The 24,211-nt window shown below is 41.5% G+C and overlaps 1 protein-coding gene across 8 annotated transcripts in view; it reads right to left on the bottom strand.

Moving 5' to 3' along the window:
- LOC119651024 overlaps positions 1 to 24,211 on the bottom strand; it is a 145,583-nt gene that overhangs the window by 53,100 nt on the left and 68,272 nt on the right. The window lies entirely within an intron of this gene.

The following is a 24,211-nucleotide window of genomic DNA, read 5'->3' as shown; positions in this document are numbered from 1 at the left end:
TTTAATTGTCACCTATTTAGCAATTCAAGTTAAACTGCCCTCAATGAAGCAAGCTCTTGATCGTGAAGAAGCGGTAGCAAATACTTATATATAGTGCAATTTATGTAATTCACCATGTAATATATAGATTTATGTAATGGGAGGAAGAGAAGGGGAGAAAGGACAATACATACATTAACTTGGTGAAGTTGAACTATAATGAACATCTTATGTACAAATATAAATGTATCTATTGAATGTTATCCCAGCTACTTAACCTACGTTGGGCGCCCTTTAAAGAAATACGATTTAACTTTAACAATGGCTCTTTTTCTAATGTTAAAACATTCCAGCAAGCCTTATTGTGTTTATTGTGCGTTAAGCCTCACAAAATTATTCAAAAAAAAAAACCAAAAACAGAAGAGCATTATAGTCTGCATTTAGCGCTAATCTGAGGATTAACTGCATCGATATCAAACAGGAATATGTAAAGCTGTTATGGAACTCACGTTATTGTCCTGTTATGATGATGAGGATGATATGAGAATGTTGAAAATAGGTTGCTCTATTAATTGTATTTTTTCACTTTCTGGCCAAAAATGTGATTGAATTGCATTAGTTCAAAAAGTCTACAAAGCGACTATACCTTGTTTGGTATTATTCGGCGAAAAGTATGGAAATAGGCATGGACCCATTACAGAAAAGCAGACTTCAACGTGAATTTTGCAGTCACCTCTATGGTCACCATGTGTTGACAGGCACTCTCTATACATTTTGCGTAAGTTCTAAGGAGGTTGGACTCATGACGATTGCTGCAGTTGACGTCCAAGTAGCCAATGTGTATTGTTGCCTTTTCCAACACGGTGGCCACAAACTTGACTCCGCATAAAATTTAGATAGGCTGCCTACATCCCTCATAAACTGCTAATTCAACACCCCTTTTCGGTCAAAAAATTAATATCCGGTAGATGCTCCCTCATAGTATCACACTAGCTTTGGGAGTAAAATGAACTCTCCTAAGACGATTACTGTCCAGCAGTCAGCAAAACATAGCGATAATTGTAAATGTGAATTGTTTAAATTACAAACAATATTGGGTCCTGCAGAAACTGAGTTTTCCTTCCTAAGTAGGAATCGATGCATGAATTATGCGAATTATTCCATTTAGTTGGTTTTTGCCCCAAGCAACAGATAAAATACTGTCAAGGAACCTACAGTGCATCCTAAAAGAAGAACTTGTGTGCCCCTTTACTGGTTTTAGTCACTTTTCTCACAGAATCTACAGACAGTGGCGTCTTCCGGAGTAGTTTCTAGTCAACTGTGATGATGTGTGATGTGAGTCCTGGTGCCTCAGGCGATTAGGCTTCCGCTACCTAGCTAAAAATATTATACTGGCCTTGGTTGGATTGATGCGCAGCTCCGCCTTCCTGCACCAATTACTAGTGATTCGTAGTCCAGTAGGGATCCTGTCACATAGAGTATCCTTGTATTTGCCCATATAGATTAAAACAATGTCATCTGCGTAACCGTGTACCTGTGCCTCCCAGGAGTTTGTTAACTACCAAACTTCCGATTAGTGGCGATAGTATCTCGTCTTGCGGATAACCTTGAGTAGAGTTCATGACAGTAGAGTTAAAGACCTACCGGCATTTCTGCTTGCCTACTCTCTGAAGCCCGCTATCTACGTCCAGTTGGTGGGATGCAGTTGGTCTGTCAGTTTTTACTGTTCAGGCGGCTGGTGATCGAATGAAAAATGATTCGGGCAGCCGGACAGGTATGTTTGTTTAGGCTGTAAGTGACAATTTCATGGGCATCTTCAACGCTGGTGAACATTTTTGATAAATGCTCACACACGAAAATATATCTAATTGTCGTCTCAAGGCCTTCCAATCCAGAGCTGAACTAATTATGTTACAGCTTGCTAGTACGTGGATGGTGCTTTCAGGTCAACTGGCAGGCCGAACTGAATGTGGATGCCGAGTATAACATCCTGCGCATCCAGAAGGCTAAGTTATTTGGTACCCCTTTGTGGATCAAGCTATCTTATATCTTTGTGCGCGATGTGTTGTCGAACTCTCTTTTGATGACCGCAAGGTACAAACTGATTGTCTCTCTTACAAAGGTAGGAAATAAGTAACCTAGACTATATAAAAAGGGAATCACTACTGCATAAAGTAAAATACTTGAAAGTAATCATATAAACTGAAGCGCAAAAATGAGCGTGTTTATGCAACTTGCAATGAGTAATTTTCACTGAATCTGTAAACCCCGGAAAAAAGAAGCAATGCATAAAGCATTGTATAACAGATATAACTAATTGCTAGCGTAACCAATATAAAAATCAACCCAAGATTTCATTCGATATATTTCAATGTATCTTGGAATATTTAGTTATCTTTTGTGCGAACAGGGAAACGTTCGGCGGCCATGTTAAGAAATGCATGGACGCATCCAGATTACTGTTTATGTGAGAAGATAGGAACAAAGACCCAAAATTACCTTTAATAAAAGCTAGTTATGAGAAAGATCATCAGCAACGGCGTAACAACCGGTATCCGTTCTAGGTTTGCCTTAATAAGGAACTCCATACATCCCGGTTTTGAGCCAAGGTCAACCAATTCTAAATCCCAAAAAGCAGTCTGGTGTCCTCGCCTACTCCATCGCTCCATCTCAGGCAGGGTCTGGAACATCTCTTTATAGACTTTCCGGGCATGATCATCCTCATCCATACGGATTAAGTGTCCCGCTCACCGCAACCTATTGACCCGGATTTTATCCACAACCAGACGTCATAGTATCGCTCATAGATTTCATCGTTATAGAGGTTGGGGAATCGTCCATCCTCATGTAGAGGCCAAAAATTCTTCGGAGGATTCTCCACTCGAACGCGATCAAAAGTTCGCAATTTTTCTTGCTAACAACCCAAGTCTCCGAGGAGTTCATAAGGAATGGCAAGATCATAGTCTTGTATAGTAAGAGCTTTGACCGTATGGGGAGACGTTTAGAGCGAAACAGTTTTTGTATACTGAAATAGACTTTGTTGGCTGCCAACAACCGTCCGCGGATTTCATCGTAATAGCTGTGATTTTCGACCCTAGATAGGAGAAATTTTCAACGGTCTCAAAGTTGTAGTCCTCTATTTTGATTGTTTTCGTTTGACCAGTGCGATTCGATGTTATTTTGGTTTTTCGTGGAAACGTTGTCACCATGTACTTCGTCTTGCCTTTGTTAATGTGCAGCCCAAGATCTCACGCCGCCTGCTCGATCTGGATCTGAAAGTAGACTGAACATCTTGCGTTGTTCTTGCCATAATGTCAGTACCGTCAGAATAGGTCAGCAGTTGTGTTGACTTAAAGTGGACGGTGCCTCATACATTTATGATACATTCGCATGGCGGACCACTTCTTCCAGGGTCAGATTAAAGAGTACGCATACCCTACACTTACATCGTTGTTGATGTTGAGTAGTCTTGAGAGTGGTCCTGTTCCTTTTATCTGGCCTCGCACATTGATCAGGGTCAGCCTAAAAAGTCCTTTAAATTTCGCCGGGCTACCGAATTCTCTAATGGCCATGCACAGTTTTACCCTGGCTATACTATCATAGGCGGCTTTGGAATCGATGGAAAAATAGTGTAACTAATAGTCATATAATGGGGCTATCCGGCCTAGCAAGATAGCGGAGAATGTCTTATATACGGTAATCAGCAACGATATACCTCTATAATTGCTGTACTGCGTGCTATTCCCTCTTTTATGAATGGAATAGATAACGCCTCGTTGCCAGTCGTCGAGCATTGATTCGCTATACCCCAATTTGAGCATCAATTGTTGAACCGTTTGGTGTAGTTCGTGGCCTTCATATTGAACCATTCCGGCTGTAATTCTATCGGCCCCTGGCGATGAATTATACGGATTGTTTCCTCCATGCTTAGTGGTGGTAGCAATTGTCCGTCATCTTCAGTTGACGGGACCTTCAAATCGCCGATATTTTGATTGGTGAGCAGTTCATCAAAATAGTCAACCTATCGCTCCAATATGCCCATTCTGTCGGAAATTAGATTTCCCTCTTTGTCTCGGCAGGATGAGCATCGAGGTATATAAAGCCTCATACTGCTGACTTGTTGGTAAAACTGCCGCGGTTGGCGCGGATGCTTCCTTTATTTTTGGAGTTCACAGACCTGTTGGTTTTTCCATGCTTCCTTTTCGTTCAATCAACATGTGGTCAATTTGGTTGAAAGTGGTCCAGTCTGAAGACGCCCACGTATGTTTGTGGACCGCTTTCCACTCAAATCAGGTACTTTCAATAACCATTTGGTGCGATACTGCTAACTGAATAATCCGCAGTCCGTTCTCATTGATATCCTTACGACGTATCGCCTGAATACGGTCTTTGCCCCTACTTGACTGTTAATATCTCCAAGTTTGATTTTGATGTTATACCTGGGACACACTTCGAAGGTCCGCTCAACTGCCTCGTAGAAGATATCCTTCTCCGACTTTACAGTCTCCTATGTAGAGGCATGAATGTTAATAAGGCTTATATTTCTAAATTTGCTCCGCAAACGTAGAGTGTATAGCCTTTCGCTTATGTTTTTAAAATCGATAATAACAGGTTTCACTTTCTGGCTTACTAGGAAACCTACTCCGAACACATGGTTTACTGGATGGCCACTATAATATATGGTGTAGTGGCTCTTCTCCGAACACCGAAAACTAAAGGGAACGTTTTTACAGTATTAGGCTCTAGAAATCCATCGGTGGTTTTTGGGAGTTGAGAAGGTTCTTGGGTATCAATGTCCAGAGGTTGTAGTACTTTAGTAGGGGGAACTTGGCTACTGTGTCATCGAACGTTACAATAGGTAATAGTGGAGTAAAAATTATATCCCTACGTCCTACAAAGGGAAAAGGCTTCCTAACGCCAAGTGGGAAAGTCAATTAGGAAAAATAATTGACGCCTCCTCATGATAAGGTAATCGAAAAAGCATTTAGGTAAAGTTGAGACAGTATCAGTGAACATTAGTATCCTAGTAAACGGTGAAGAATGAAACACTTCCAAAGTAGAAAGACATAGAGAGAAATAAAAAAGAACGCAGAGAGGGGATTCGATGCTTGAATTAAATAGTTCAAGGGAGAAATCAGTGGATTATTTTCGCGGCATGGTGGAAAAGGCAGCATCAATTGTATGAAAGGCCCTTCATTAGGTTGGTATAACATATATCTCTCAGTATTTGTGTTTTCCTAAATAAATAATTCAATCTTAGCTGTATACAACCTCATGCCATGAAAACGATGGTTGGCAGACGTGAGTAGCCGTAAATTGCGTTTAGAAGCGGTCAAAGCAACAAAAGCTGGGTCATACGCAGAGAACAAGTATCTATAAGGGGTCCTTCAGTTGACATCATTTGGCCTTCTTTGAGTAGCTAACATGACAGACCCGAAGGTTGCAAACAATGCGGAGAAAAGAACGACTGTGTCAAAGATTACACCAAAGATTCTCGATATATGCTATATAAAGCGGAAGAGGGGGTGAGCAATTGGCATAAACCTGACAAGTAGGAGAAACGGACTTTGCCATATGTCAGTTTTAACCATTGCATCACAAATAGGCAATTCAAAGTCGAATTTAGACCTTGCGGTAATATACGAACCGTACTGGAATTATGCTAGCAATTCGTGGATGCAGGAAATGTTTGGGCATGCTGAAGACATCTCTGGAGTTGGAGGCGTAGACTCGATTAATAACCTGAGCAACTTCAGTACCATATTAGTGGGAAGAATTAGTGGGGGTGAGTGAGCACTAAATCCGCAGGGGTCATCAGGCCATCCTCCCCGACATTGGAAATGAATGAAGCGATGATAGAAAGCAGCCTTTATTAAAAAAATTATGATTGTTGACCCATAGTGTGTGGCTGTGGTTCATTAAATTCGCGCATGATTATTACCCTGTTGCGACTCATATATTCATAGCTGAGTCGACTGATATCCGATATCCAGTCACGATGCAAATCCCTATGCCACCAGTGATATTTGAACCACGATCTTCCATTACGATAGTCTAGTGCTCTAACAACGAAGCCATCCGATCATTGCTTCTGGCTTTTAGGTAGCCATTCTCTGCTGCCCCCTGACACTGTTCACGGATGGCACCAACTAGTATAGTGACATGAAGACTTGAAACCTCTCTAAGGAACGTATATTGAATCAACGAGAAGAAATTGTTGCGGATCCTAGCATCAGGAGTCTTGGAAACTGAAACTGCTTTATTTGTAATTTTCTAGGGCATCGCCATGAGAACTAATGGGTCGAGTTCCCGACGAAACCCTCAATCATTTTAAAGAAAGTGTATTTCAGAGTTTCTGACTGGAGATCTTGTCGTTATCAAACTTGAATTGGAAATCAGTGGGCGAACTCTTGAAACAGTCGTGACATCGAGCTACTTCCCAGGAGATATCAGTTGCAAATCATCGTAAAAAGTGTTTAGATTTGTGAGGTACAGCGGGAGAAAAGCATTACTAGTTCTTCATTGCTGTGATTTCAACGTGCACAACCAAATTTGGGGAAGCCGGGACACCAACCGAAGAGGTAGTTAATTTCTTAAATGTATCCTTAATAAATCCAATTACCAATTACCTTTGGGATGGTAACCTCAGTCGACAAAGCTTAACTTGGCAAACAAATGGGTTTGTGTTTCTATTATTGAGGCTACAAGAATAACTCCAACGGCATTTCGAGAAGTCCTTCTGGGATTGACTCCTCATGATCCTCATATACAAATGCATGAACCAAAGAAAGATTAACATTTTTTTTATCCGGTACTCAAAATTACTGACACCGCGGAATAGCATGACAATAAAATTTCCTTTCAATAAGAAATTTGAAAGATAATTGAGTAACAAGGCAGACTGTTTGGTCCGAGGAAAAATACATCGAACCTATGGGTTAGCATAACACTGGATACGTTAACTGATAATCAGGCGGTTATTAAGGCATTCAGAATTTGTTAAACTTCAGATTAGTACGGAAATGACTTTAAAAAATCGATACGTTTGGATTGTTGAAAAAGGTCTACATACTCTGAGTTATAGGCTTTATTGGATTAGAATGTGATAAGGCGATGGATTAGTTGGCCCTTAGTTCATTACCTTAGGTAATTATAGGAAGCAACACTTCGGCTGTTCACCCATGCAGTGAGTACTCCAATAGTAGAATTTTCATAAGGAGGATAATTAACAATATAGCATATATGTATTACTCCAAAGGGGTGAGTCGTTCAAGTTGGACTCTCATAGAAAACCCGACGGTACTTTCACGAGCTCTATCTAGATTGGATTCAGTACTGACCCCCCTGGAAGTACACCACCCGGGAGAACGGGCGAGAGGAGTGGCAGGGGGAAAGTTGACGGTTCTTGGAACCCCTTTAACCCCTGCAAGTGCTGCAAGGGGAATTGGAACACTGCAAAAGCAGTTGTTACCCATGAAAAGGTGAGAGCTGCCATACTGTCCTTTGAACATTTCAAAGCACCTGGCATCGATGGCATCTATCCGACAAAGCTAAAGGAGGGTATGGAACACTTAGAGCGACCTCTAAGAAATATTTTCCGAGGATGTCTTGCTCTGGACTACGTGCCTTCCTCTTGCCAGAAGGTTAAGTTAGTCTTCATACCGAAGTCTGGGAAAGATGACTATTCTAATCCAAACAACTTCAGACAGATCAGCTTGACTTCATTCTTGCTGAAAGGTTTGGAGAGACTGATAGAGCGTCACATTCGTGGAAACGCACTCAGGTCGCATCCACTTAGTGGAAACCAACATGCTCACCAGCGTGGAAAGTCCTGTGAGTCTGCTCTTCATTCTTTGGTTACAAAGATAGAGGATGCAACTTTGAATGGTGAGTACGCGATGGATGTGTTCGTGGACATTGAAGGGGGTTTGACTTTGCGCCTTTTCAAAAATTTTGTGATGCCGCCAGAGCGCATGGTGTTAATGATGTTTTAATCAAGTGGATCCATGCTATGCTAACGCAGAGATTGCTGTAGGATGAGGTGGGTGTCGATCGCTATCTGACTGCAGAAGCAACGAAGGGCTGCCCCAAGCAGACTTTTGAGTATGCTGATCGACTCACTACTATGCGAACTGCAAAATTTGCCAATACACGCTGAACCTTATGCTGATGACGTGGTGTTGATTGGGACCTTGGAACAGTGTGTAGGAATATACAACGTCCCATTGATTTGGTAGACAGTTGGTGCCTGTTAATCCAAATAAAACCACAAGGGTATTATTCACAAAAAGGAGAAAGCTGGATGGACTTTGCCTCCCTGAGATAAGGGGTACTATTCTTCAACTCTCTGAAGAAGTGAAATATCTGGGAGTCACTCTAGATAAAAAACTTCTTTGGAACAAACATGTAGAGGTAAAGGTGAAACGAGCTCTCACAGCTTATGGGCTGTGCGGACGGACCTTTGCCTCGACATGGGGACTCAGACCTCATGTGGTAATGTGGATATACGTTGCCATCATTAGGCCGATATGCGATTCTAAGGACGGCAAACTGGGTGATTAACCAGTGCTTGAAGGGCAGACGCATCGTAATCTGCAGTGATAGCCAGGCTATATTGAGGGCTTTGAGTAGCTCTTTGATCATCTCGAAAATCGTTCAGTACAAGAAAAACCGTTTGAACTCTATCTCTAGACTCAATACGGTGGAACTATTCTAGGTAATTGCTTTAGCGAAAGAGAATTTATTCTCCCCCATCCCAGAACCGAAACCACCAATTGAATGTCAGTAGCGTTGGCTAAGGCTGTCTTCAAAAACTGGGAACAAGCTCCTTCCAATGACAGGTGACAGAGCTAAATGCTGCTAGATACACCAAACTTTTCCTGTCAGAACCGAGCATGCGTACTGCAAAGTTTATCCTGTCGAAAAGCAGGAGGACTTGCAGGTGTATTGTGGGTATTCTGACAGGCCATAACTCACTAGCTGGGCATACGTTCCGGATAGGAATTACTCAAGATGATCCGTAGCCCTCCTGTAGTGAGGAAGCGGAATGCACGGAGCATTTCCGATGTGAATGCCCCACCTATGGACGCATCAGGCATCAGATCTTCGGTGCCGATGTTCTCCAGTTGCGACGGGTAGCATCACAACCACTAACGGAAATCCTCCGATACGTTAACGAATGCGGAATATTCCGTTAGACGGGGGTGGCGAGTACAATGGGCCAACACGGCCTGAGTGCTCAGAATCTGTAGCTTCTCCCTCACTACACACACACACACATATATATATGTATGAACACAAACCTTCCCCTATGAGGTTAACTATCCATTGCTATTCTCGAAGCTATTTGATAATTAAAAATGTTCTTTTATTTGAATTTTAACGTTATTAGCAATTTGTTCAGCTTAAATGATTCAATACAGTATCTGGTATGTGCTTGCTGTGGTGGAAGTAAAATCTGCAATTTAAAAACTTCCAAAAAACGATTTAATTTCATACTTTTTACAGAATATTCAGAGATTCATATCAAATTTCTTTTTTCAAAACCGGAAAAAACGCTAACGATCGCAATTATGCAGCCATTGTTTTGCTACTGTTCAAGCATACCCATTTGGACAAAACTCAGCAGCCACGACCCTCCTTTTTCCAAAGTTATATAAAACATTACTTGGCGGTCATGAATTCATCATCCACTTTGAAGACTCAGAAGCCATCTCTCTACTATCACAGTACACCACAGATTTCTCCTGCATCTTTCCAACCGACTCCGCTGATTGTCTGACTATATCAATTATGACCTTATATCATGCGATAATCAACGTTGATTATGGAAAAATAGAAAATTCAATGGAAATATGATCGAATCAAGATATCCGATCGGAATCGAAAACAATGGGCTACTTAGTGCTTCAAGATCGCTGCAGACCTCGACAGCGAGAGACTTCTGTTTGCGGACGCTGCAGCCGCGCATGATGCGTCCTCCTCGACATCCGTTGAAGTTCAATGTCTGCATAAATTACTGGTCCATCATCATCATCATTATTATTGGGTCCGACCCGCCGTACTATTGTTTCTGGTTGTACACTTAACGTTCGAGATCGTGCTGTTAAAGATAGTATTTGTTGAGGTAGTACTTGAGAAATTTGCGTTTGCGTGTAAGAGCCAGCGAAGCAGAGTAATTCAGGTTGGATGAGGGGCGTAGATGCTAGCGCAAGGTGCCTACATCGCAGGGCATCGATTCGATCCAAAGGCCGTTCCTTGCGCAGAAGCAACATAGACACCTTTTCAAATAACTTGAGAGTAGTTGTAGGACCACTTTGTACTGCTATAAAATGCATTTATTCAGTCATTGATTTAATCTTGTTGAAGGGCCTCTTTACTTTGATGTTGCAGCGAGACCCTGGTATCCATCTTGAAAAAAACTATCTTGTGGCATTGGTCACATCGATACTTGTCTTAGATCCCTGACTTTGTAAGAAGTTCATTTTAACGTCGATCCACAATGGTACACAACGATCCAGTCTCCGGTGACCGTCACTGGAAATGTTTTCTGAACTTTATGCATTCGCTTTCCATTATTTTTCTTTTAATATTTTATTTCATTGACACGTGAACATTGTCGGCATATTAATTAGCACGTTGCATGCAGTGACCAAATACTCGCACTTTAGGAACGATCATAAAGTTACATCGAGGTTTTCGCTTGTCAGCAGTGAGGCAGCCAACCATAATTGTACATAAATTAGCACTGTCCGGGTCAAGTTTAAGTTCGTAGTGTAATTAGAGGAAACATATGATATGTAATGTTTGATTAAACTCGAATAGGGTTCGAGGGCATGTCCATGAATCTGCAATTTGTTGATTAATGGAAAGTTGAGACCTAATTAAGTTTGCTTTGATAGATTTTGATCAATTGAGATCACAGACAATATTACTTATTATCCAGACCACTCCTTGTACAATGGCTTTCCCGAACAAATAACTTTTAATTGTTCGAAATTAAAATGCTATTTACCTGCCTTGGTCTTTGCCGTTGGTGGTTGCACACCTTTCGATGGCCCAATTTGATAAATAGCTTGAGTGAAAAGAACATTTCTCTACAATTCTAAATCATATCCAATAAAGTTCCGCCGAATATGAATCAAACAGATGGTCGTCGTAATGCAGATACTACTGAGCATTTTAGCAAAAATTAAATTATTTCTGCCATTAATCAAATTCCAGGTTTCATGGCTTCTTTGTAACATTATGTCGATTAGTGTTCGCCAATCTTCACTATCTTTGTAACAAAATTCTATCAAACTGAAGCCTTTCTCCAAAATAGGAAGCGAATGATAGTTGAGGTTTTGAAGAAGCACTCCAGGGTAGAATTGCATAATCCCTGCTTTTGTAAAGCTGATGCTTGATTTGCTAGGTCTAGAACATTATCAATTCTGGGTTCCCCTCTATTCTAGATGGTCTGCGCAGAAAAGCTTACTACCACTAAATCGGCAAATGACCGCGTATCCTAACATCTCTTCAGCAATATAACCCATACACCCACTCCAGTGTTTTTTCAATGGACAATAAAAGTGATTGTGGTTCATTTAATAAGATGTGAAGAAATTATTGTCAGCAGCTTGTCACTTGCATCCGGTCTAGGCCTGCTTTATTAATAAACACGAGACATACCAATTTTTCGCCAAATCAAATTGGAACATGGACTGATAGTACTCCCTGCTTGACGTAAAAGAATACTAAAAAAGATAGATACTTGTGAGCAAGCAACCTGCAAAATTTAAAATTTTCTCGCTACCAAAACTTCAACAGGGCCTCGAGTAAGGACTGATTTCACGACTACGACCCCTGATTGCTTACTACTGGTTTCTGGAATGTGGACACGCTCCAATACAACAATACAACAGCAATATTGAGGCCTCTCAGAATACAATTTTTCTCTAACCTGAGTGAGAATTCCCGCGACTTAGACTGGACAATGTGAAACCAAACGAAGTGAGAATGAGACTCGGAAGAGTGCTCCGTTCCTTCTTGTGGCACTCTGGTTTCGTAGTCTGGAAAACCGTGTGGTAACAGATGTGAATTCGATATCGGACTATTGCTGACGACTACCACAAGGCGCACTCTCATAACCTAGAAGCCAACTTCTGATAGAATCATGACTTCGAGATTCCGATCCAGATTAAGTTGTATTACAAACTTGTGGTATTACATAAGAACGGAGATTTCTGATGTAGTGGAAAATAGTGATTTTTGCAAAGAACAACATGCAGGAGAGAGAGTGCCTAAAGGTTATACTGTGATTGAGGTAGATGATTCGAATGGCAATGAAGGTTCTGACAATATCTTATTCGGGCATGAAATGGGAAAGCATGGTCTAAATGACTGTAACAACAACGCTCGAGAATATTGATGAACACTCGGCCGCCGTTAAAAGTGTCTTCATCTGTAGTGCGGGTGGAGTTGAGTGGAGGTTTGGTTATGCGGCATAACCACCTGGCTGACTGCGGAAACGTGGAGGCAGTTTGATGAAAGTAAAGAGCTGAAAGCCGGGCTGCGAGCGGAGGTGCAGTGTGCGCGACGACAAATCGAACTCCAGCATTGCACTGGCGAGTACAGCTTCTGCTGTACTTGCCAGTGCAATGCTGGCTCAAATAATAATGATTTCAGAACTGTACGAGACCCGAAAGAGCTAGCAGGAGGTAGTAAGCTTTTCGATGGTCCTCTGTTAATGTTAACTCTAGACTTCTAATCTTCTCTGATGTTCTAGAAAGTCGAACGAGCACTTCACTACGAATCTGAATTGAAAACATCCGATGAGATTCCAACCTAATAAAGGGATACGAACTGCTCCTTCAAACAGAAATTTTCTCTGCCATCAACGCCCTCAAACTCCGCAAAGTCACCAGTTTTGACGGTTTCCCTGCAGGAATTTTCCATGCAGGTTCTGTAGTCCCTGCACACTAACAGCTTTCATAAATTAGTTTTAATTTACGAATCTAAAATCTTTCCCAACGAATGAAATAACTGTTTAGACTCTAAACAAGCCGGAAAACTGGAAGCTGGACGATTCAGGTATGAAATGTTTTGTGTATTTTTTTCATAAAAACATTTGAGTGGACATTGGTCCATTAGAACCTAGAATGTAATATTTGCATATATTACATGTGAATATCGAATTTCGCGTTATATTGACATTCAAAGTCTTGAATTTGCAAAGAAACGACAACTTTGGCCTATTATAACTTTGTAAGTAATTGTGCGATTTCCACCAGACTTGGTAGAATCATGGTCTCTCTCTAGGTTATAGCCTATATTGTTGCAAAATTTCATGATTGTAGGATCCATTTAAGAGGGGTTTACATTATTATTATAGTAAACTGTAAAGTAATGTACTGTTATTAATTTTATTTGAACAGATATCGGCATGGAGAATATTTCGGAGCCTAGGTACCATATAGTAGCAGCCTGTTGATTTTTTTTTCAAATTTTTCGGGTGGATAGTTTCTGAAAATGGGTCGGATAAAGAAATCGTCAATTTCAACCCACTGCTCCCCCCCCCCTTTCCAGTAAATATCAAAACTAAGACCGGCTTCAGAAAGTAGTAACCAAGATCTTTCATTTGATACCCCACATTTGGTGAAAAAAAATGTACACCCTTCTTTTTCATGTATGACCACGCCCTATAAATTTGACGTAGAATGATTTAACTCACTGCATGCGTGAGCGTTCACACTTCCCACTTTTCCACCGTATTTGGTGTTAATCGCTATAACCGCCTCCGAAAAAAATGCGTTTGACAGACAGACAAATATCATATCATCATACCGCCTGATTTGCCTTATCTACACGGTAGGAGGGATGTTCGAAAGGGCCATCTACAATAGGTTATATAAGCCCACTCAACGATCGCCGCCGTAGAAGTTGTTTTGAAGCTGGGTGGAGACGTGATGTCGTCCAATAAATGCTGTGCCGTGGTCATGTTGGAAGTTAAAAATGTGTTCAATTCTGCCAGTTGGGAGTGGATGAAAAGTTCGCTGGTTAAAACGGGTGTCACTCGTTATTTGACTAAGCTCCTCAAAAGTTACCTCCTGGAGAGGACACTTTGGTACGATACGGATGAGGGATCCAAGCAGTACACCGTCACTGCAGGAGTACTACAAGGTTCAGTGTTGGGTCCTCTCCTGTGGAACATGATGTAACAGTCGAGGTCATTGTCCTTCCCGTGCCAAAGCAGGTCACGATAATCGGCTTCGGAGATGATCTAGCCGTGATTGTCGCCGCCAAACATCCCGAATGAAACCATCAGCGACATGGTTCAGCTTGACCTTCCGGAAGAAACGACGGAGGTGATCTTGATCACCAACCGTAGGGAGAGGAATACGGCTAATATTCGTGTTGCTGACCACATCACCGCTTTTAAGGCAGATTATCAAATACCTGGCGGTAAAAATTGACGCGAGGATTAATTTTAAGAGACACCTGGGCTAAGCGTGTGAAAAAGCGACGAATACCAGCTTACAGTTAGCATGGATGATGCCTAACATTGAAGGTCCAAGACACAACTGCAGATTACTCGTGGCCGAAGTGGTTCGCTTCACACTATTATACGCAGCAGTTTGGGAGGAAGCACTAGCGTGTGAGAGTAACCGGAGGAGGGTAAACATGACTTACTGCTTGGTGGCAGTAAGGGTGTGCAGCACCTTCAGAACAATATCAGGCGAGGCAACATATATGGGAATGATTCTGATGGACATTCTAGCAAGTAAGGCAAGTCGTCTGTATAAGAAAAGGAAAATGAACCCACCTAAAAATGATGCAGAATATCGCATTCCAGGGCGAGAGTCATTGGAAAAGTGGCAGCATCGGTGGGATGACTCGCAGAGCGGTCCGACCCACACTTTGGTTACCCGCATTGAGGAGTGTATCCAGCGACAACACGGCGAGATTAACTACCATCTGATGCAATTCCCGTCAAGGAATGGTGGTTACGGGAAGTAACTGTACCAATTTAGGTTGATTAATTCTTCCTTTTGTCCTGAATGTGGTTGCACACTTCAAGACACGGAGTATGTTATGTTCCACTGTTCACGATTTTACACAGGGAGATGGAGCCTGGAGGACTATCTGAAAAAGAATATAAATCCGCGGAACATCATCGGAAAAATGCTGAAATCGGAGTGAAACTGGTGTACATTGAACTCCCCAATCAAAAGCGGAAAAGCGGACCGTGCAAGGAGAAGAACCGAAGGTTTGGTCGCTTAAAGCTCAGTTCCACAGGGAAGGGAGAAGGAGAAAGTGGAAAGTGATTTTAGTGGATGAGATTCCCATACTGCTGCAACCTGCCGCGGCAGTGTCTTTCTAAAGTTTTCACCTTCATCCATAAAAAAAAGCAGACAGATAGATAGACGCATAGACATGCAGCAAACCGACTTGAATAAGGTACTGTTTTACAGGAAACCTTCAAAGGGACACCCATCTTGATTGCAACAACAGGAGTAGTATTACGTATTTGCTATTGCCGCCCAAATACAAGCTAAATCATCCCGTGAAATATCAGCTAGATAGCTTGATCGACAGAGCGCAAACTGATTTCCGCTTTGGATCCTCCTATTCCGACTAGCTTTTCACCATGGATGGCTTCAGTGTTTGTTCTGACCTGATTATCAGAGGGGATTTGAGGTGGTGTTGTTGTTTAAGCTCAGAAACGCCATGTAATCGAAAAAATGATCAGAGTACATACTGTAGCCTCCTATGTTGAGACATAAACGTCAACACGGCTAAAATTTCGAAATTTTTCGCGCAAGCGGTGAATGCACAGTTGTTTACTTATGTTTCCAAAACCGATAACAGAAGGTATCATTTTTTTTTTGCCGACTAAGAAACATGGTAGGTAGGTAGGTATCAGTGGCCGCTCCGAGGAGCCCAATTAGCGCTTTGATGCGCCGTTTTGATGCCACAAACTCCTAAGACCGTAACTGTTGTTATAGGAACAGGGAAGCGGAGTCCAGCTGGCTCGGATCTTCAGAGCCAGCCCGTAGCATTCACGAAGGAAAGCAGCTCTCCGACCCTGTAACTAGAAATCTCACTGAGGTCCCCAAAGAATGGTTTACCCAGTGTCCGCAGCCTGACTCGAGCCAGAGCCGGGCAATCGCAGAGAAAGTGCATGAGGGTTTCCCTTCCTTCTCCGCAGCTTCGGCAATGCGAGTTGTAGGGTAAGCCGAGCCTAGCGGCATGGTCCCCTATGGGCCAGTGCCCCGTGCAGACCGCCGTAATCTTGAATGCATTTGCACGCGTCTGGCACAGGAGCTCTCGTGATCGGGCTATGTTATAAGCGGGCCAAATTCTCCTTGATTTGGCACAGCTTGTAAGCCTTCGCCATCTCAGGCCCGCGGCTGCTAGGTAGTGCGAGTAGACTCGGCCCCCGACAGCCGCCAGCGGAACACCGACTGTGTTCCCCGAGGGACTGCCAAGAGCAGAGCCTTGCCTGGCCAATCCGTCAGCCCGCTCATTCCCTTCTATGTTCCTATGCCCGGGAACCCAGAGGAGAGTGATCTTGAGCATGCCGCCCACTAAGAAACATACTTCAAATATATGGTCTACTGGATGACTGCTATTATGTATGGTGCAATGACTCTTCTTCAGGAAGCCAGTCCCTATCGACCGCATTCCTTGTAACACTGTGACAGCAGTCTTATATCCATCAATATGAAATTGCACAGTTATTTTGGAAAAAGGGGGCCTGATTCTTAACACTTCCGTCCTTTAAATTCATTGAACCAAAATTCGAAACTCAAAACTCAAAACTATTCAATAAGGAGAACCATAGAGGCATGTCCATTGCGTACGTAAAAAAGTCATTGTTAGATTCAATAAGATATATATTCGTATCTTTTCTGCTTCCTTTGAATGTCAAATGTTTATGCACGCATTACACTACTAAAATTCACTCTTGGACATACAGCTAAAAGGTCCGAGCCTCTCTTCTGCTCTGCTTTTAAACTTTATTCTATTTAATTTAGTTTAGTTTTAAGGGTAATGAGTCCAGGCCCACATTGGGCGCCATATCCAATTTCTTAAGACATCGGCTAAAGTGGGAGCGACCAGCTTGCGTTTCTTGTTATCTGACGCTAACCTTATTAGATTATCCCATGGTGTTGTTCACTCTAGAGAAAAGTGGCTTTCGATTTGGAGAAGGAGGCAGATCGAGTTAGAGCACTAACGAGGTTATCAGTTTGACTTGTTATCGTACTTTCCTATTTCCATTTTTTCCCAAATTTTGGAAATGCAACTATCTGAATGCCGCTCTATGCCAATGTGCTCTTTGTGCCATTATATGGGAACAGTACATGAAAAGTCGCGGAAATGACACTGGATAGGACACGGTTCATTATGGGTTATGCTATGCAACAGAATCCACTATTTCAAGGTTCCGCCGAGTAGGTTGCTCTTGAACAGGCGAGGAGCTTCACAGAAAATCAGAAGGTGAGTTAATCGGGTTGCAAGGAAGTGGTCTCGGGATGGTTTCTTGAAATAGACGTACCTAAAAGATTATATTTTTTGTCTTACTATTCTGCCTGTTGTATGGCGCTCCTTCGTTTCACTGTATGGCATAGCCAGCAATGAAGTTCTTAATATGTGACCTACCCACTTCCACTTCCGTTTTGCAATCTTAGCATCTGCTCGCACTGGTATCCGGCCCGTAAACCAAAATAGAGTTGTGTTTGTATTTAGACAGATTATCCAAGTGAGCTGACAGGAACAGGTGCTAATGAAGAAGGTCGGATGTAGGAAGTCAACCTTTACCTTTCAATTTTATTGAGGCTTATTTCCTCCCGCTCTCATTTGCCAATGAAATATTCAAGTTTCTGAATAATGAGGCATATACATAGTATAGTGTCGACCTACTGTCCACAGCAGCTATTGCAGAAACTTTGTGGCTTCTACTACTCATATCCATTGATTTGCTAAACATAACATAAGGAACCTTGCGTTTTTACACTGAACGAGCCTCTTCCTATCATTTAACGATTTACTCTCCCATTCTCACCATATTTGGAATAATTCAATATCTTTTGAGACTGATACATTTTTTCTCAAATCAAACCGAAACCATAATGTAAAACTGAATAAGCACCCGAAATGAAGCTGACCCCTAACATCTCGATGGTCATCATCCGCCGTACTTTCAAGACTATTCGCAGAAATAAAGACATGCAACTGGCCACTCTTCCATAGTCAATGCCGCAACAAATACCCGCCGACGCATGAAATTTTCTTTTGCGCTACATTCTTCGCGCATTCGACAGTAATCCAAGACAATACGTTGTGGTCACCGGCTCGGTGACTCTGAAACGTACAATAATGTTCAATTGAAGCTGAAGGTGACAGAACTGGTTGTGCTTGCAAAAGAGTGAATCGACCGAAGGCCTTCCGCTTGTGAAACACACTCTCGAGCATTGGACACTTATTGCAAAAATAGAGGAAGAAATCATTTATAAGGAAACAACTGAAAACTCAAGACTACTTGACAATATCGCGGGGGTGGCGACTCCAGATTATGGACAACAGCTATATTTTCAATAACAGAAAAATCTAAATCCGGAAAAAGTGGAAATGGACGCAAGGCATGCTTGCAACATAGATGTAGGTGCGCGGGCGGAAAGTGTCGGGATTAATTGTACACGCTAAGTCCATTGTTTGTATGCTAAGAACAAATGCAATGCCGCTAGTAATCGAACCTCAGAGGTGAAAGTGTGACCCAGATTCTTACTTTCCTTTCTCAAATGCTTCTGTGATTGACTTGAGAGGTAATAGTGGTTTGCATTTGTAGCTGTCCATTTTGCATGACAAGCGAGGAAAGTAAGTGCACTCATTTTTCATTTGCGGCCAAGTGGAGATACAGTTCTGCATGAATAATTAAAGGTCCCAGATCAAATGTAGATGAAAAGAAAAATAAATAGCAGTTTGAGTAGATATTCTAACGAATCAGGTTTAGATATAATACGTGGGCATTGAGTTGCATTCAAGAGCAGCCAACTCTAACCCTCAATACATACAAGTATGAAACAACTCCATTTTCGGGTACCAACTCAATAAGTTTGCATTCTTCTCAAGTGCAAATATATGCTCATCGCGCAAATCATAGATCTGTATCATATGCCATCTTTTGAAAGCGAAAAATCCAAGAGTTTGGATAAAATTTAATTAATCTAACTGAAAAATGTAAAAAACCTTTTAGTTCTATAGTAGCCGTTATGAAATTGATAAAAAACAAGTCGGGAAACCGGAAGCTGGGCGCTTCAGGTATGAAAGGTTTTGTTTGCTTCTTCTGTGAGTATATTTGAGTGTAGAACTATCCCAATTGTACGTAGCCCGTTATGTACATGCATTTAGCATGCGAGACTACTCACTTTAGTGTGATATTGATATTTAGTTGCAGTAAATTTACAGAGGAGATTCAACTTTGAGCTACTGTAACTTTGTTACTAATAGTATGATTTTGATCAAACTTGGGGATAATATGCTTCATATTATATTTTATACCGCTACCAACTTTTATAACTCTCGGATAAACTTAAGGGGAGTTTTAATCAATCGTGTCAATTGGTATAGCCGTTTCTGAGAAAATTGCTTGTGACAGACAGACATTGAACCGATTTTAATAAGGTTTTGCTTTACAAAGAAAACCTTAAACAAGTCGGAATACAGGGCGCCCGCGCTTCAGGTATAAAGGTTTTGTGTTCATCTTATGTAAGAATGCACATTTTTCTATCCGTATATGGGTACAAATCCAACATAATCCTTCATATTTTTCCAAACTACGAGACATACGTACATATTACAGCCATAGATATTACGCTCACCCTAAACAAACAAACTACCTATTTCCGAATACTGTATACATATATGCACGTATATAAATTGATCGTACTCATATTTCCGATTTAGTTCTTATATCTATTTGAATTAAGCTCTACCCGCAAAGTTCATTAGCACGCATATACTATATACCTACATACACACATGTCTGGTTGGAGTAATTGATATTCATATACAAATGACTAAAAATCTAAAACAAAATTATTCTCTGCGACCCAATTCATAAGAACTCATTTCATTGTAGTATTGACGAACTGATATGTGATGATGACGTCATGCGGGTTGTAGAGTGCACAAAATTCACAAAAAAATATAAAGTTTCACCCCCTATAACTTTGTTAATAATAGTTGGATTTTCTTGAAACTTGAACAAACTGTGCATTATGTTTTTCGTTACACGCATGCCAATTTTTGTACTTCTGGGATGAACAGAAGGGGGGGGGGGTCGGGTAAATTTCTAACATGTGGACATATACTATTATTAAGTTTATTTGTCCAGGCATCGGAACCGGATATATTTTGAGGCCTAGATTTCGTAGAGATGCACTACTATGATTTTTTTCAGATTTTTCGGTTGGATAGGTTTTCAGAACAAGACCTGTTACACTTTTCGATGGTCATATTTTGAGCCCTCACTCTCCTATGTTTCACCCAATGTCAAATATTGAACTAGTTTGGAAAAGTACTAATTGAGACCTTTCATTTGATACCCCACATGGTTACATTCTGTGAAAAAAAATGTGTCCCCTCCCCTTAAACTTAATTCAAAATGGCGCCACTTACTGCATGTAAAGGGAACACCAGATTATATACTCTCACCAATTTTCGTGACAATCGGTCCAGCCGTTTCCGAATAAATCGGCTGTGACAGACAGACAGGCAGACAAACGGAGTAAATTGTTTTTTCGCCAACTTTGATTTTCACAGTTGTGTTCTTTCATCTCTTGCTAATATGAACTACTTCTGTTTTATGTTTAGCAAGTGAAAGGCTAGAATTTCTCAACCAGGAATTGATCTCCCATATCGCTTCATTTGCATAGATCTCGATCTCGTCTTGGTGCTTTGCAACCACTGTTACTCCGATATCATCGGCGAAGCCAATAGTTGTCACGTTGTCCGGTAGGCTTAGGGTCAACACTCCATCATACATCTTCTGCGCTCTAGGGTAGTCAACTCCGTGCTACTCTACGCAGGTCCAGTCTGGGCAACTGTTCTGAATAACAAAGTGAACTGCCGAAAATTGGGAATGGCGTATCGGCTAAGTGCACTCCGGGTATGCAGTGCGTATCGAACAACTTCAGGAGAAGCAGCATATGTACTAACAGGGATGCTCCCCATAGACATCTAAGCGAATGAAGGCCGGCAACTCTATGACAAAACGTATGCAGTTGGACAGTGTAGCGCATTTCTACGGCAACTGGCACGGTGGGAATCTATCGAAGGGTGGCAAAAGCGATGGGACGAGTCACAAACTGGTCGTTGGACATACCGCATCATTCCGGATATTCGGAGATGGTTTGAACGAAGCCATGGGGAATTAAGCCACGAGTTAACACAATTCTTAAGTGGACATGGAGGTTATCGTGCTTATTCACATCGATTTGGTCACGACGAATCACCATGCTGCCCAAGATGTGGTAACGTGGCTGAGAATGCGGAGCATGTCATATTTGATTGCCCCAGGTTCACCGCGCACCGAAAAAGAATGAAAGCAGTCGGAGACAGGCGTTTAACACCCGAAAACATTGTGGAGTTTATACTGGAGTCAACGAATGCCTGGAATCAGGTTGTAAGGGAACTGCAAGCTATTCACCAACAACTTAGGCAGGAAGAACTACGACAAAAACAAGGAAGATAGAGAACCATGACGAGCCGCAGTTAAAAGCTGATCCAGCCCCGCGACGTAATACTTTATAGGAGTTCCGTGGGGAGAGTGGAATGAGAAGGAGGTGGTTTTAGTGAGTAGAAGTCTCACATAACTGCGTGGCAGCAGCCAGCAGTAGGTTTTGAACATTTCCACCTTCCAACGCCGAAAAAAAAACAGACAGACGGACAGACAGACACCGACTCGATTCTAATAAGGTTTTGTTTCACACAAAACCTTAAAAAGAAGACCAATTGGGATAGTCTCATTTAAATATCTTCTACAAACTTTTGAATTAGTATTCCTTCGTTTGCACAATATATATAAGAACATTTATTAGAACTTTAAATAGCGAGAGCCCTTAAAAACTTTTTGTTCGAATTTGCTTGCTACCTTTCATACTTGTAATCAAACTCCTCTTTTAATTTTCTTATACCTAAAAAAGTGTATCTTCTCACTCAGTTAAAGCTCATATTGTACAATTCTTCACATATTGTGAACCTTCACCTACAAATGGACAGATGGACTAAAATCGCCTTTTCAATTACCTCCCGCCTGCGGCGTTTGCAAGCTTTTCTGAATCTGAACAGATCTCCCAGAGGCAGGGAGTATATCGATTCTTCACTGAAGAAAACTTTATTGAAGTATCTCCGTCTGAGATCTGTGCCGTCTCCTCCTCTCCGTTATATTGACTATATAGTCGAGACCATCACCTCAAATTTTCCATGTTATAGTTTAGGAAATAGTGTCACTAGCAGCGTTTTCATGTTCGACTTCTTAACGCACAATAAAAATGTCGCGCTAGAGATCCCGAATTTTTCACAAAGCAGACTTGACAGTGGATGGCTGGATGTCAAATGCCGGCTCTGACCCAACCATAGTAGATACAGATCTTTGGGGAACTAGTATGTCAGCTTCTTGATTACCAGCGACGTTCGAGTGCCCTAGCACCGACATCAGGAATCTTTCGCCACTGTTTCGACAACTCCATACCAACTGGTTCGTTATGTTGTTGCTACTTACCATGAGCTCCATACAAGGGGTACTAGACATAATTCTAGGAAATACTGTGATGAACTTACTGGTCGGGGAATGTGTGTCAGATGAGCCCTCTATGTCTGATCACAAAATAAACAGATTCGACATTGAGGGCAACTCCGAAATAAAAAGCCTATTTCAGCTTATAAAAACTGTTCTGCTCGAAACGTCTCACCATAGGGTCAAAGCTGTACAAGACAATGATCTTGCCAGTCCTCATCTATTCCTCGGAAACTTGGGGTCTTAGCAAGAAAAATTGCGAACTCTTGGTCGCGTTCGAGAGAAGAATCCTTCGAATAATTTTTGGCCCCCTACATGAGGATGGACGATTCCGTAGCCTAGACAATGATGAAATCCATGACCGTCAGGTTGTCGATAAAATCCGGCTCAATCGGTTACGGTGGGCGGGTCACTTAATCCGTATGGATGAGGATGATCCCACCCGGAGAGTCTATAAGGGCAATATCTATGGTTGAAAAGAAAGACGAGGCAAACCCTGCCTAAGATGGAGCCATGGCGTAGGTCAGGACGCCAGACAGCTTTTAGGGATATCGAATTAGTGGAACTCGGGGCAAAACCGGGATCTCTGGAGTTCCTTATTAAGGCAGGCCTAGACCGGATACCGGTTGTTGCGCCGCTGATAATGATGATGATGGAAAATTTTTGAAACGACTACTTTCGTTTATCTAATTTTCCCAACCAAATAACTTTCCAAAATAATATAAAATCAATTATAAATACTCCTGAAATCAGCCAGTATTCAGCATCGATTTCATTGTAATTACCCATTTATAAGAAAACAGCACTAACAGAATCGATAATGGTAATTACGCCTTGATTTTTTCAGGGCCATCACACGAAATGCCGAGCTAACGTAGTGTATGCTTTTGTAGCGAACAGACTACATACAACCAAGCAATTACTTTCAATTTTTCCAGTATTCTCAATGGAATCAATTTAATGGTACCATAATTGAAAAAAAATACTATTACTACTAATAAAAGTCAAAACTATTATACTTGATCATTCGTGCAGACATCGTGGCGATTTAATAGTGTCGAACAGAATGCCTCCGTCTTACAACGAAGCCTAAGACTATCCAAGCAAGATCACGCTAAAAATCAATTGTAGCAAAATTGCAAAATTGAAATCGGAGCGGTAATAACAGAAAAAAATTGAATTAGATTTCTTCATCGTGAATCTGGTTATTCTAGCCATTTTCTTCACTGCCATCACTGCTTCCTTCGTCTCGAGAGTGACTACAATTGAAGTAGCTTCAAATAAAACCTCAATTTCGAATATGCACATACATATCTTGTAGAGAATCTTTCTATTAAATTTATATCTGAATGTATTGACTATCAGTTCGTGATCTAGCAAATACAATGTATAGCAGCAATGAAAAGTGAGGAATATTGAAACTCGTATTTGGTAAATGATCATGATTTCTAT

Source organism: Hermetia illucens, chromosome 3 (genome assembly GCF_905115235.1).
Source record: "Hermetia illucens chromosome 3, iHerIll2.2.curated.20191125, whole genome shotgun sequence".
NCBI lineage: Eukaryota > Metazoa > Arthropoda > Insecta > Diptera > Stratiomyidae > Hermetia > Hermetia illucens.
The sequence above is the reverse complement of the archived record's forward strand: the minus strand, read 5'-3'. Positions and strand labels throughout refer to the sequence as shown.